The following is a 15,322-nucleotide window of genomic DNA, read 5'->3' as shown; positions in this document are numbered from 1 at the left end:
TCATTAGCCTTGGCTTGCAGCCCACCAAGCCAAAGGAAAACAGAATTCAATAATCTGCTGCTTTGCAGCTATACCCAAACATGGGAAAGGTTTCCTGTTTCAGCCCTGTGGAAAAATATGGAGCAGAAGACCATTAGGCAGTTTGCAGCTTTAATGCTCATCCCATCGATGTGCCCTTGAACTATAGTGTTTATTAAAGAAATTTGTTGCATAATAACAGATTTACGTTTATGTAAAACAGTTTTTAAAACTACTTCAATGGCTGGTAAAATCAATGTTTTATCTATAGTGTTTTCCATATTTGGCTATAGGTAAGAGATCTTATAAGACACTCACAAATCACCATCTTTTCTATATGATGTTGAAGAAAGATTGTGTGGGTTTATCCTAAACTTTATTTTTGAGTTTTTGAAATTTTTTATCACCTTTATTTTTTTACGAGGGTAGCATCGTCTCAAATAATCCTGTAATTGGTTTCATATGGTCATAAAAAGGCACTTAGACATCCGCTTATTTAACCAAGGAAATAAATAATCTATGATGTAAAATCTAGATTTCTTTTTGTTCAACATTAGTTACATGTAGACAAAAGTAACTATTTAGATAAGTATTGAAATTAAATACAACAATTTTACATTTCAATAGCAGGACAAATATTTATAACTAAATTACAAATTATTTATACGTGCTTGAAATAGTTACATTAACTGAGTATGAAAATTAAAGTTATAACTTGCTTAAATGAAATCCACTACCGTAGACCCCGATGGACATCTCATAGACCCCCAATTTACTTTTTCACTTTCATGGACCCCCTAGAGGTCTTCGCAGACCCCTGGGGGTCTACATAGACCACTTTGGGAATCACTGCCTTAGACCTTCAATCAATTTTATTTGTTTGGGTCAGGTCTGTGTCCGCCTTCTCCTTCCAATGTGATCCTATGGAATAGAACTCTATACAATTTTTTTAAAATTCCATATTCCATCAACCTATTAGCATTTTTTCAATTGCTTAGAAAATATTCTTTTTGTTAATAAAAAGCAGTAATAATTATTGTCATTTTTCAGTAAAAACCTAGTAGTGGAAGTAGCTTGTCACGGATGAATGTATGTATAATCTATTTTTACATTCTGCGCGAATGACCGGAAGTGTGTTTTGTTGTCAGAGGTTTATCAGAGAGATACCAGTGTGTGTGATATGCAGTAAAGCTGATTAAAGTTTATGTGTTTGATCTAGTGGTTTCATTGTTTTATTTCGTTAACTAGAACTGAACCAGGGACACCTAGACGTATCGAGACCTAAGGTAGATTCTATCGAGTTATAATTATAAATAGAATAGGAAAGCTGTGACATATTTGGGGGCTCGTTTATCTAGTTACTTGGCTTAGTCTTGGAAGACATTAGGCAGAACTACGATTCGCCATTGTGAAAAGGTCAAGGAGCAAGAAGGCGTGAAGTCGTGAAGTGTGTGCGCTCACGTACAACGGCGGGAAAAAACTAAGAATGTGCCAACAGCAGTCAAGTTATGTCAGCAATATATTACTGCACATCCAGAGCAGACAATTCAGAGAGAGGAAGACTTGATAACTAGCAAGTTTGCCTTTGCTGCAAAGACTAATGATAACAGAAGTCGATTTAAACAAGAATGGAGACAGGACCGTCTGCAGAAAAGAAGTGTGGGTGAAAAAAGAAAATGTTTTAAGTGTTTCAAAACGGGACATTTAGCAGCCCAATGTAGAAACAAAAGCCCATTAAGACGAAATGAGACTATGGGCTCAAGCAGAAGTCAGGAGTTTAAAACCAGCAACAGGGGAAGACCGACTGGACATCCATACAATGCGTCAGTTTGCATAGACTATCAACATGGTGAACAACTCCCTCATGAATCTGATCAGATCCAGATGGCTGGAGCTGTAACTTGTGACGCTGGGAAATTAAAAATGTATCCTGGATTTGTTGGGAAGAAATCTATTTGGGTCTTGAGAGACACAGGAGCGACCACAATCGGAGTGAAGAGACTACATGTGCACCCTCACCAGTTGACGGGTAAGAAAGTCCAATGTATGACATTTGCAGGACAATTGAAGAATATCCCACAGCTGTCATTGACATTGATACGCCATTTTTATCTGGGAAAGTTGAAGCATGTGTGTTGGAGAGACCTACAGCTGACTTGAAAGAGAAACTACAGCTAGTCGTCCCTGCCGCCGAAAGAAACAGAATTTTAGAGTTAGGCCATGACTCACCTTTTGAGGGTCATATGGGGACAGCACGAACAAGAAAAAGAATTCTTTATAACTTTTACTGGCCAGGAATATTGAAAGATGTGAAAAAATATTGTTCAGCGTGCAGCACTTGTGCCAGTACAAAGCCCAGAAATCGTTATACAAAAGCCCCATTACAGGTCACAGATCTGCAATATAGACCATTTCAGAAAGTAGCCGTAGACATTGTGGGTCCCATAAACCCTATGTCTAAAAGAGGATACAGATACATCCTTACGATGGTTGACCTAGGCACACGTTGGCCAGAGGCCGTGCCATTAAAGACAATAACTGCAGAAAATGTAACTCATGAATTGTTCAACATTTTCTCTCGCTTAGGATTCCCTGAAGAAATTCTAAGTGACCAAGGGACTCAGTTAACATTTGAGTTAACACATCAATTTCTGAAACAGTTAGGGATTCGTCAAACCTTCACAATGCCTTACAGGCCCCAGAGCAATGCGGTTTGCGAGAGGTGGAACGGGACTTATTAGGCAAAGTAGCACTAGACAGACCAGCAGACTGGGACATGTACATCCCAGCAGTTCTCTTTGCTTACCGAGAAGTTCCACAATAAAGTACAGGATTTTCACCGTTTGAATTATTGTATGGAGCAAACCCGAAAGGTCCACTTAGTTTGCTGAAAGATTTGTTGACAAAAGAAAATCTTGATAATGAATCTAGAACCAGCTGTCAACATGTCGTCGAGCTGAGAGAGAAAGTGGTAACATCATGTCAACTTGCAAAGCAAGCATTAGAGAAAGTGGTAACAGCATGTCAACTTGCCAAGCAAGCATTAGAGTCACAGCACGACACAGAACCATTGTTAACAGAAATAAAACTGTAAGAAAACTTCAAGGAGGAAGTCTTGTGTATGTACTACTACCAAGGAAAGACAGTAAACTGATTGTTCAGTGGCAAGGACCATTTCAAGTAGTGTGATGTTGCTTATTCAGGCTGTCCTGAAGTCAACTAATTACTCTGCAAGCGTTTGGGTGTAATTGTTCGGGTGTATTCCGTGTAGTTGAACAACAAGTCAGACAAGAACAGGCACATCTGTTTTTAACGAGTGAAGAGATGTAGTCAACACTGATGAACTATTTCACATGGATTTATTCTGATAAAATGCCACAGTAGAAGTCTCTGTCACTAAACACGTCGTTACCCTGGAGTATTCTATCGCTAACTGATTTTCCGGTCTCTAACCCAACATATCCCAAACGTCACTAGTCCCGTTCAATATGCGTCTTCTATGGTGCGTCGCTAAATAACTAACCTATATAAATAAGGTGTCTAACAGTAGTCAAGAAAATAACTGCAGTAGATTACCAAATCAACATGAGAGGAAAACTGAAAACATTTCACATCAATATGTTAAGAGAGTTTGGTGGAAAGCCACAGGAAAGTAATGCTAACACTGATGAAGTAGTTCGTTCCAGTTGTGCGATAGTTAATGAACCTGAGAAAGACGAAAATGAATTGACTGGATCATTACTATCTGTATTAACTTAAAAGCAATCAGAAACTTGGACAGATTGCAAAACTGAAGTGTCACTATCAGTAGAGCAAACGAAGCAAGTGAAAGAAGTACTGGCTAGATACGATGATATATTGACCGATGTACCAGGGAGAACTGCAGCAATTAAACACGACATCATTCTCAAAGACTCTGAACCAGTGAAACAGAAACCTTATCCAGTACCTTTAGGGTATATGAAGGAAGTGGAAGAAGAGATTCAGTTGATGCTGAAGTTAGATATTATATCACCAACAGAGTCACCATACACGGCACCTATGGTGGTGGTTAGAAAAAAATCAGGCGCAGTAAGAATATGTGTTGACTTCAGAAAGCTTAACGAAGTTACTGTGCTTGATTTGGAACCATTACCCAATCCTGAAAACTTGTTACCTCAAATGGCAGACGCAACATTTTTTACAAAGCTAGACCTGACCCGTGGGTATTGGCAGATACATTTGGTAGATAAAGCTAAACCACTTACAGCGTTTAGTAGTTCTTTTGGTTTATTTCAATTTAATGTCATGAGTTTCGGGCTTGTCAACACACCAGCAACGTTCAGCAGAATGATGAGAAAGGTGTTGTCTAATCTACCCCATGTACTGTGCTACCTAGACGACATCTGCATTCATGACATTAATTGGTCAGATCATCTACAACATCTAGAAATGGTTCTAGATACATTGAGGAGAAATGGTTTAACCATGAGACCATCTAAAGTGGAGATTGGTTGCAAAAACATTTACTTTCTGGGATATGTAATTGGAGGACACGCACTGAAACCACAACCTGAACTGCGACAACGGATTATGAATCTTCGTCAGGCAACAACCAAGAGACAGGTCCGTAGTTTATTGGGACTCTGCAACTTCGATCGAAGGTTTATAGCGGATTTTGCAGAGATGACTGAGCCACTCACAAACCTGACCAGAAAGGGAGCACCCAACGTGATCAGATGGTCACCTGACTGTGAAGTATCGCTGCAGAAGATAAAGAAGGCATTTGCTGAGGAGCCGATCCTGAGTCTACCTGACTGTCAGAAGGAATTCATACTAGCTACTGATGCATCTGCTGTTGCTATCGGGGGATGCCTAGCACAGGAATCACAGGGCATTCTACATCCCGTTATGTACGTCAGTAGAAAGTTGTCTTCAGCAGAACAACGATACAGCACCGTAGAAAGAGAGTGCTTGGCAGTTGTTTGGGCAGTAACCAAGTTGGCCAGATACCTGTTAGACAGAACATTCGTACTCCGCACAGATCACGCACCCTTACGCTGTTTAAACACACGTAAGTCTGTGAATTCCAGGGTAACTCGCTGGGCCCTGATGCTTCAGGACTTTCAGTTCGAAGTGCAGCATATTCCAGGTAAAGGAAACGTCGTAGCGGACATTCTGTCACGCTTATCATAGATTTAAGCCTACGTGGCTTCTCACAAGCATGTGTTGCTTCATCAAAGACTTTGTGTCTTCAACAGTTTAGACTTTGTTGCTTGATGGTAGACTTTCTGCCTACAACTAAGACTTTGTGTCTTCATCTTTTAAGACTGTGTGTCTTCATCTTGTAAGACTGTGTGTCTTAACTATAGACTGTGTGCCTATTACATTGCAGCCTGTGTAACTACATTAAAGTCTGTGTGACTATGTTCAAATTGTTTGTATACATAAACGCCTGTGTGGCATATTCAGAGCCTTTGTGGCTTATCGAATTAACATTCTTGTTGTATTGTGTTTTAATGTTTTATACTTGTTTGAAAATCTTGTTTTTTTATGTATCTTTGTAAAAAAGGGATTATAATTTTAGGAGGGGCGAGATGTCACGGATGAATGTATGTATAATCTATTTTTACAATTTGCGCGAATGACCGGAAGTGTGTTTTGTTGTCAGAGGTTGATCAGAGAGAGAGAGAGAGAGAGAGAGAGAGAGAGAGAGAGACCAGTGTGTGTGATATGCAGTAAAGCTGATTAAAGTTTATATGTTTGATCTAGTGGTTTCATTGTTTTATTTCGTTAACTAGAACTGAACCAGGGACACCTAGACGTATCGAGACCTAAGGTAGATTCTATCGAGTTATAATTATAAATAGAATAGGAAAGCTGTGACATAGCTTATCGACTGAATAACGTCTTATGTCACGTTTATGTAGAAATGATGTATTTAATATTAGTTACCAACAGATGGTGGTTGATCAATGTCGCAAATTGTTTATAGCAACTCACATACAAGGTCTGACATACATCTGCTGTGTACACACGCGAATCCTACTTTATTCACGCATTTGCGACGTTTGCTAATGACATTTTTTTGACAAGGATATGTTTCATTATCAAACTTATATTTATTTATTTATTTTGATTAAGAGTGATTCAGTTGTAATAATACATTCAATCGGTTCTGTGTCCTCGTATGGTCAGAAAGAATGAAGCACAAGCGTATTCAGGAGTAGAAATTCATAACATTTTATTGATCTTTAAACCATTGATCCTATTGGAACTAATTCTCGAATCCTAATCTCAATGGAGCATTATAATATATTTGTGAAACCAATTCAATGAAACAAAATGATTTCTATTCCCCCCCTCTCCCAATGATTTCCTCCCATGTCTAGTATACTCAACCCCTCCCCTCCAAAAGGCTGGAACTCTTTCAAGATCTGAAATTCCTGCAACTGTGACGACACAAGAATATTCTCAACTAATCCATTGGCTATTCAAAGAGGCAACAACAAAGTTACAGACAAAACATAAAGTACAACATCCTCCTGGTCTTACTTCATCTACACGAGTTCATCATATTTTTTTTATGTATGACGTCACAAGTCAATCGTAAATCAATCTCCTTAGTTCTTAGCTTAATATCCTAATGTCTTTGTTAAACTTTTGAGGTACAAACTTGTTCATTTGTACCCTAAAGCTGAAGCAAGTAACATAAAAGAAAAGTTTGCAAAATATTTTGTCCCTGAGGCAGAGCCCATTACTTCACTTCAACTACACTTGTTTCAACAACTTAGTAAAGACTAACTTATTTAGTACATGAATTCCAACTTGCCCGCAAAATAACTTGTCTCGACTATTGACAACTACTTGCTATAACTTCTTACATTCCACTTACTACTTTCTATAACTTCTTACATTCCACTTACTACTTGCTATAACTTCTTACATTCCACTTACTACTTACTATAACTTCTTACATTCCACTTACTACTTGCTATAACTTCTTACATTCCACTAACTACTTTCTATAACTTCTTACATTCCACTTACTACTTGCTATAACTTCTTACATTCCACTTACTACTTGCTATAACTTCTTACATTCCAATTACTACTTGCTATAACTTCTTACATTCCACTTACTACTTTCTAAAACTTCTTACATTCCACTTACTACTTGCTATAACTTCTTACATTCCAATTACTACTTACTATAACTTCTTACATTCCACTTACTACTTGCTATAACTTCTTACATTCCACTTACTACTTGCTATAACCGCTTACATTCCACTTACTACTTACTATAACTTCTTACATTCTATTTACTATTACTTCTTACATTCCACGTACTACTTGCTATAACTTCTTACATTCCACTTACTACTTGCTATAACTTCTTACATTTCACTTACTACTTACTATAACTTCTTACATTCCACTTACTACTTACTATAACTTCTTACATTCCACTTACTACTTACTATAACTTCTTACATTCCACTTACTACTTGCTATAACTTCTTACATTCCACTTACTACTTACTATAACTTCTTACATTCCACTTACTACTTGCTATAACTTCTTACATTCCACTTACTACTTACTATAACTTCTTACATTTCTATTTACTATAACTTCTTACATTCCACTTACTACTTACTATAACTTCTTACATTCCACTTACTACTTACTATAACTTCTTACATTCCACTTACTACTTACTATAACTTCTTACATTCTACTTACTACTTGCTATAACTTCTTACATTCCACTTACTACTTACAATAACTTCTTACATTTCTATTTACTATAACTTCTTACATTCCACTTACTACTTGCTATAACTTCTTACATTTCAGTTACTACTTGCTATAACTTCTTACATTTCACTTACTACTTGCTATAACTTCTTACATTCCACTTACTACTTGCTATAACTTCTTACATTCCACTTACTACTTGCTATAACTTCTTACATTTCACTTACTACTTGCTATAACTTCTTACATTTCAGTTACTATAACTTCTTACATTCCACTTACTATAACTTCTTACATTCTACTTACTATAACTTCTTACATTCCACTTGCTATAACTTCTTACATTCCACTTACTACTTACTATAACTTCTTACATTTCACTTACTATAACTTCTTACATTCCACTTACTATAACTTCTTACATTCCACTTACTATAACTTCTTACATTCCACTTACTATAACTTCTTACATTCCACTTGCTATAACTTCTTACATTCTACTTACTATAACTTCTTACATTCCACTTACTATAACTTCTTACATTCCACTTACTATAACTTCTTACATTCCACTTACTATAACTTCTTACATTCTACTTACTATAACTTCTTACATTCCACTTGCTATAACTTCTTACATTCCACTTACTACTTACTATAACTTCTTACATTTCACTTACTATAACTTCTTACATTCCACTTACTATAACTTCTTACATTTCACTTACTATAACTTCTTACATTCCACTTACTATAACTTCTTACATTCCACTTACTATAACTTCTTACATTCCACTTACTATAACTTCTTACATTCCACTTACTACTTGCTATAATTTACTGTCTTGCTACCGCTACTGTACTTGACTTCCTTCCTATCCCTTAGTCTGCTGGACCGTTGGAGCACCGAACAAGATTTGTCAACCGTCTTTCTCCATTCCTCTCTGTCTTCTGTCTTTCAATGGCAGGCCCGTCAATTCTTTTCTATTGTCTTCCCATCGCGTTCTATGTCTGCCTCTTCTTCTTTTTCCTGCTACTGTTCCCTGAAGGAAGGCCTTTGCGAGCCTTGAAGACCTTTTCATTGGCCGTAGAGTTTTCTTTTCTTTGTTTTTTAATAGTTAGCGGGTCTACAGTCTACATTGGGTCCAATCGCTGCAGTTACCCTGTCTCTAATCTCTTCGTTTGTGATAAGGACTTTAAATATAATACCTAGGATCTTTCTGTAGCATCTGAATTTCATTACAAGAATCCTCCTCTCTAACTTTGCAGTCAGCGTCCAAGACTCGCAAGGATATAAGATTGTGGCCATGACCAGGGAGCGTATCAGTCTGACTTTGCTGTCGAGGGCAATGCCTTTGTCTTTCCATACTGTTTTGAGTTTTCCAGTGCTGATGTAGACTGTGCAATTTGGGCAAGTAATTCGAATTTGGTTGCCTCATCTGAGACGATAGCTCCGAGGTATTTAGGTATACTGACAAGTTTCAGTATTTGGCTAACTATCTACAACTACTTGCTACCACAACTTGCTACCACATTCTTATCTTATCTTAACTTAAATAATACAGACGTTACTTAAAAAAACAAGACTAACTAGACTCGATCTGTCATACGACCTTACTTCTGGTCATACCTAACACATGCTAAGTATTTACATTATCTTATCTTATCTTATCTTATACAGACGTTACTTAACACATGTTCAGTATTTATATTTTCACGCTCTGCATTCACGAAATTCGCCAAAGATGTGACATAAAATAAGATCTAAGATGATAAGATTTGATATGATGTCATAAAATGTGACATGATGACATGAAAGATGATGTGATGTAATATCATAAGAAATAGGTGTGGCTTGGTATCACCCTCCCCCCCTCCCCCACCCCGAAATAAAATACTTCGCACTTTGACTTGAGTGTCCATGGAGGATTTTGATGTTCAACCCTCACCCCTAAAATAAAAAAAACAACAAAAACAAAACAAAAAGAAAACTATAGTTTACCATATTCCATGACCACAGGTGGAAAAGAGGAGGATGTGTTCAACACCTCCCTCCATAATAATAAAAAACAACAACAACAACTAAATTATAAAAACAAAAACAAAAAACAACAAATGAACTTTTGTTTTGTTTTCATGATCGTCTGATATTAAACACCAGGATGTGTAACGTGAGAGTTAACAAAAGTTAGCTCCTCAGACCCACCCACCCTAAACTGTCTAATGTTACCTTGTTTCAGTTATACGTATCACGTAATTCTTTTTTTCCTGCACATATATAACAAACAAACAGGGGCTTAGCTAGGGATTTGGGGGCCCGGGGGGATTGACTTCTTTGGGGGCCCTTTGCATTTTGACATTCGACATATGACATGAGATAATTTACGCAAAAAATATATAAGCCCAAAATTAAATTGGTTCAGTATATCAGTAAACTTAACAAAAAATAATCATTAAGACTCTTTTAATAAATAATACCGTTGTTTATTAGTTAAATAATGCACAAATGACAAATCTAAATTCATATCGCTTCACGTCGTGCATTATGTGCAGCAAAGAAATCTATAACATCAACTACATCGATACTTTCTAGTATTTGTGACTTCACTGACATTAAAGCCATGATAAGCCTTTCTTGTGTCATATCTTATATAATACAGACGTTACTTCAAAAAAGAAGATGATTACGTCCTACGCGTCATTGTGCCCCTGAGATAGTTTTTGATGAACTTGAGCTTTGATAATGATCTCTCACATGACGCAATGGAAGTGGCCTGAGTTAGCGGTATTATGAGGAGGTTGCAAGATTTAAGCACATGTAATTACCATATGAAGCCTGTTTCCGCAATATGTCTATTGGTGATTGTATTACTGGTTTGTTGATGAAAAGTGCTCGTGCATCAATGACATCATTGAACAAGCGATTTGCCATTTATTTCATCATACAAACAGGAAAAAGTAGTAACACAGTTTGTCATAAGCGTGTCATCATCCAACAGGTGTCTTGATTCAAGAAGAAACCCAAATGTATCCATTGTCTTTCCAGCCTTTGTAATCTGCCTTCATCTCCATATGAAATCTGTCCAGCACTTCTGTCGCAACACGTTTGAATTGCAGTTGTATTGACAGTCCTACATTAGAATTCAACTTCCCATCAAGTCTTTTCTTTCTTCTGGTTGTTTTGATTACAGGGAATCCATAGTATTCACTACCTTCTTTTGCTTTTTCGATGGATTGGGTTTTTGTCAGTTTCTCATCATTTTGCAGAAAGCATGAAAGGATACTAATTTCTTCAGCAGACTCCCGTATGTGCAGTCCAGACATTTGTAGTTTCTTCTGAACTATATTAATTGGGCCCAGGAGCTTTGACCAGAATTCCAGACAGGCAAAAAATTCTTAATTTTCCACTGCATGAAGAAGATTCTGTGCTAATATTACATGATATTACGTCATTGTTGGTTGTTTATGTTTTGTGCAAAAGCAAAAGGATTCAAAGCATACATTTAGTGGGAAAGATCCATATCTCGCTATGCTCGAGTATAGAAATACTCCAATAAGCGGACTGCCGTATTCACCATCACAACTGCTGATGAGTAGAAGACTCAGGGACATCATTCCAACTGATCCCAAACTGTTGAAACCATTGGTAACTGAAAATGCAGAGACATTACTCATCGAACGACAGATGAAAAGCAAAGTGAAATACAATGCAAAACCAAGACTACCTAAAGATTATTCTGTCGGAGAGTTCGTCTAGGACAAACATGTCAGAAAGCAGTTGTCATAAAAACATTCATCACCCAGATCTTACATCATAAAGACAAACGATGGAAAAACATACAGAAGAAATCAACGCTTTTTGGACAAGAGTTTCGATGAAGACATCTCTGGGTACTTTGATACCGATGAAGACAATGAACTGCAAACTGTTGGAACAAACGAAACAGACAGTTATAGACCAACGTCTAGAGAACTTGTTGTGCCAGTCAAGACAACCAGAAGTGGTCGAATTGTTAAAGTTCCTAGTAGATATCAGTCTGAAGATCTTTAAAAGGAAGGATGTGATAATAACTTCAAAAGGAAGGATGTGCTAATGTTATATGATATTACGTCATTGTTTGTTGTTTATGTTTTGTGCGAAAGCAAAAGGATTTGACGGAAATAAAAAGATAGTCTTCTATGTCTACTTTGATAATCACAGTCTCCGTTATAATTATCATTATTATTAAATATCAGGTGACCGAGCCTCGCTCGGATGAGTAATTTGTTAAGGAAGGATATATACCCGAAGTCATTTTGAGAATATTGTTGTAATTACGAAAATGAACGATCGGGTAAAGACTATCAATCCGAAGAGTTGCTTTTTCGTTCTGTCAGTTCTCAATGTAATTGTACATGGTGATTAGAATAGAAAGTCCCCCCAAACAGTAGGCCTATAGAAAACCACAGCTCACGTCTTAACGTTTTACATTGCTTCTTTCGTGTAAAACTATTGGGCTATGATAGACTTGGAAGAAAGTCTTTGCAGTGTAACTTCTAAAATGGTTACTTTCTGACATTTAATATTGCAATTAATCTATTCATTATGGCTCTGAGACATGGACACTTTACAGAAAACAACTAAGACTTCTTGAGTGCTTTCACCAAAGATGCTTGCGCTCCATCATGGACATACTGTGGCAGGACCTCACTACAAACAGCGATGTCCTTGCCAACGCAGGTATGGACAGTATAGAGGGACTTCTTATGGTCCGACAGTTGCACTGGGTAGGGCACGTATCCCGTATGGGAGACGATCGTATGCCAAAGGAAGTCTTTTTTTGTTGACGTAACAGAGGCGCCCCACGGAAACGCTTCAAAGACCAGCTCAGGCGTCAACTTTCCTTGGCTGACATAGAAGAGAGCACCTGGTTGTATGCGACCTCCGAACGAGACAGCTGGAGGTCACTCACGAAGGCCGCGGGATACACATTTGAGACCAAAAGAAAATCTGCTGCCGAGGACAAACGTAGACGGCGAAAAGAAAATCTAAATCGACCACCTGCGGACAATGGTTATGCTTGCCATGGTTGTGGCAAAATATGTAGGTCACAGCTGGGGCTGCGCAGACACGGGAAATGCTGCATTCTTCACTAATCTTCCGACTCGAAGACACGCCTTATTATTATGGCTTTAGTAAGAATCATCAAGTGATGTAAAATCTCTACGCTATAGTGTAAAACGTGCACCTAGTAACAAAGTAAAATCGCGCATTTTTTTCTAAGAAACTTAAAAACATCGCGTTAGTATTCTAAAGAAGCGTTATTGTGAGGCATCTCTGTTACTCCGACAACCTTTCAGCTTACTAAAAAAATATGTTCTTCCCCCATACGGAATAAGTGCCCTGCAAAGCGTGACATATAAGAAGTTCTTACCATTTTGCAAGAGTATCGCTGTTTGTATTGCGGTCTTTGGTGAAGTCGTTCAAGAAGTGTTAGTTGCTTTCTATAAAGTACTCATATCTCAGATCCACATAGAGGTTGAGAGAAACACTGGTTGACACTGATTTTTTGTAGACAGGCGGAGCGATTTATTTCGCCACAGTCTCGCATGGAGGCGTCCTAAAGCACGACTATCCCTGATCACATATCAACCTCTCTTTAAAGCAATGCGTCATTTGATATTATGCTTTCCAGATAATGTGAAGTTATCTACCACTTTAAGGAGATGTCTATGCGCGGTGATCTTTGGGCTGAGTAGGTTTTATTGGGTGACTTTTGGAACATGACTTCTGTTTTGCCGAGGTTTATAGATTAACAACAAAAAAAAAAAGGCAGCAGCGTGATGAAAATTCGTTGACCACGAGCTGGATATAATCAGGGCCAGCCCTAGGCCTATGCTGCCACAGTGGAACCCGAAGGTTCAAAAGCCCCGCGCTAATTCTAGGCGTAAATTATTAACTTAAACCATTATAATTTATAATAGAGTTCCCGTGGTCTCCTTGTTTTCAAGGAGCTTCTGGAAATCTCCTGAAACTCATAAAAATGTCCTTAAAAAAGACAAAATTGTCACTTTGGGGTGTCAATCAATATGGTAAACACCAGTCCTACGCGTGATATAAAAAAACGGCATCGTCAGCTTTCATTTAATAAAAATGTAATGCAAATACGAATTTATTTATTTTCTAATACAAAATTACTATTTTCACTTATTATCCATATCCCTACCCTTACTGGTACGCGCGCAATCCATTTCACATAGGGCCCGCAAATGTTAGGACCGACCCTGGTTGTGCAAGTAAGGCAAAGATGAGCTGCTATGTTTTGGTATAGGACAGTAGACTTCGAAGCTTAAACACATTGCAATAATTCACCAGCAAAATAATAACAAAGTAAAAGCAACCTACGGGTGTACGCAATTAAAATGTAAACAATTATTAAGCCTTTAAAACACAATAACTAATCATAATGGGTCAATGTACAATAAGATGGTGCGCAAATGTTTAATTACGCCAATTGAATCTTTAAAACTTTTTCTTGTTTGCGAAGAAAAGTTTTAGTGTACTGCTGTGAGCCTAGTGACGTAAGCGGTGTCAAGTTTTCTTTCCCATTGACGTCATATAGAAAATTTCATTCATAAAACATTCTAGCCAAAATTAATTTTTCGATAATGAGCCATTTTCAAACCGATATAACAGTCGACTTCGAGTTTTCCCGATGTGGCCAATGAGTTGAGAGTTTTTTTCTCACTATTATGCTTCATACCGTGAAATTTTAAAGAAAATCGTATGTATATATACATACATACATACACACATACATACATACAAGAATTGCTCGCTTAAGAGTATAGGATAAATGTCTACAGTATGTTAATGTTAATATCTATCTGTGACAACAGAACAGATTCTGTGCACTGCTTCTAGTTTCCATTCTTTTAGTTGTTGATTTAAAATTTGATCTCCAACAGTATGATGATTTTGTTGAGATGCAAGGAAACTGTATTACTCTTTTTTTTTTTTTTTTTGTTTTTAAATCCCGGCTTTCAGTTTGTCCCAACTCTCGGGTTAATTTGGAAAAAAAATGTTGAAGAATTTATGTACAGTTCCAAAAAATGTGACAATTGTTGGATCTATCTCAGCAGAATGAAAAGCTGCCAGGTTGAGATTGTGATTATCACAGTTCAGAAATGTTGCTTTTGGATTTATGCCCAACAGACGTATCCGCAGGCTAGACAGATGGCTACTCATTGTGGCAGCGTTATCATAGGTTTAACCTTTGCGTCACGCTGTTTTGTAGCCCCACTCTGGTCAACTCGGCATGGGGGAAGTTCCAATATTTTTTTTTAAATTTCACAAAAAAATATGCCATGATTGTGACATTTCCTCTGACGAAAAGACATACATTTAGGTTTTTTGATTCATTTTCCCACCTTTGCAATTCACTCTTTTATCACTCTATAAGAACTTTTTTTTTTTTTTTTTAAATTTAAAAAAACATGTTTCCATTGGATTGAGGAAAGATGAATAGAGGGGTAATAACTCGAGTGTGAAGTTTAAATCTGAAATTATAGACGCCAAAC

General features: G+C 37.3%; 1 protein-coding gene across 1 annotated transcript in view; it reads left to right on the top strand.

Annotated features, from left to right (window-relative positions):
- Nucleotides 1-15,322, top strand: part of LOC106065819 (galactoside 2-alpha-L-fucosyltransferase Sec1-like) — a 76,960-nt gene that overhangs the window by 6,703 nt on the left and 54,935 nt on the right. The window lies entirely within an intron of this gene.

The sequence above is a fragment of the Biomphalaria glabrata genome, chromosome 17 (genome assembly GCF_947242115.1).
Source record: "Biomphalaria glabrata chromosome 17, xgBioGlab47.1, whole genome shotgun sequence".
Classification (NCBI taxonomy): Eukaryota; Metazoa; Mollusca; class Gastropoda; family Planorbidae; genus Biomphalaria; species Biomphalaria glabrata.
Note: the sequence above shows the minus strand (reverse complement) of the source record. Positions and strands in the feature narration are given on the sequence as shown.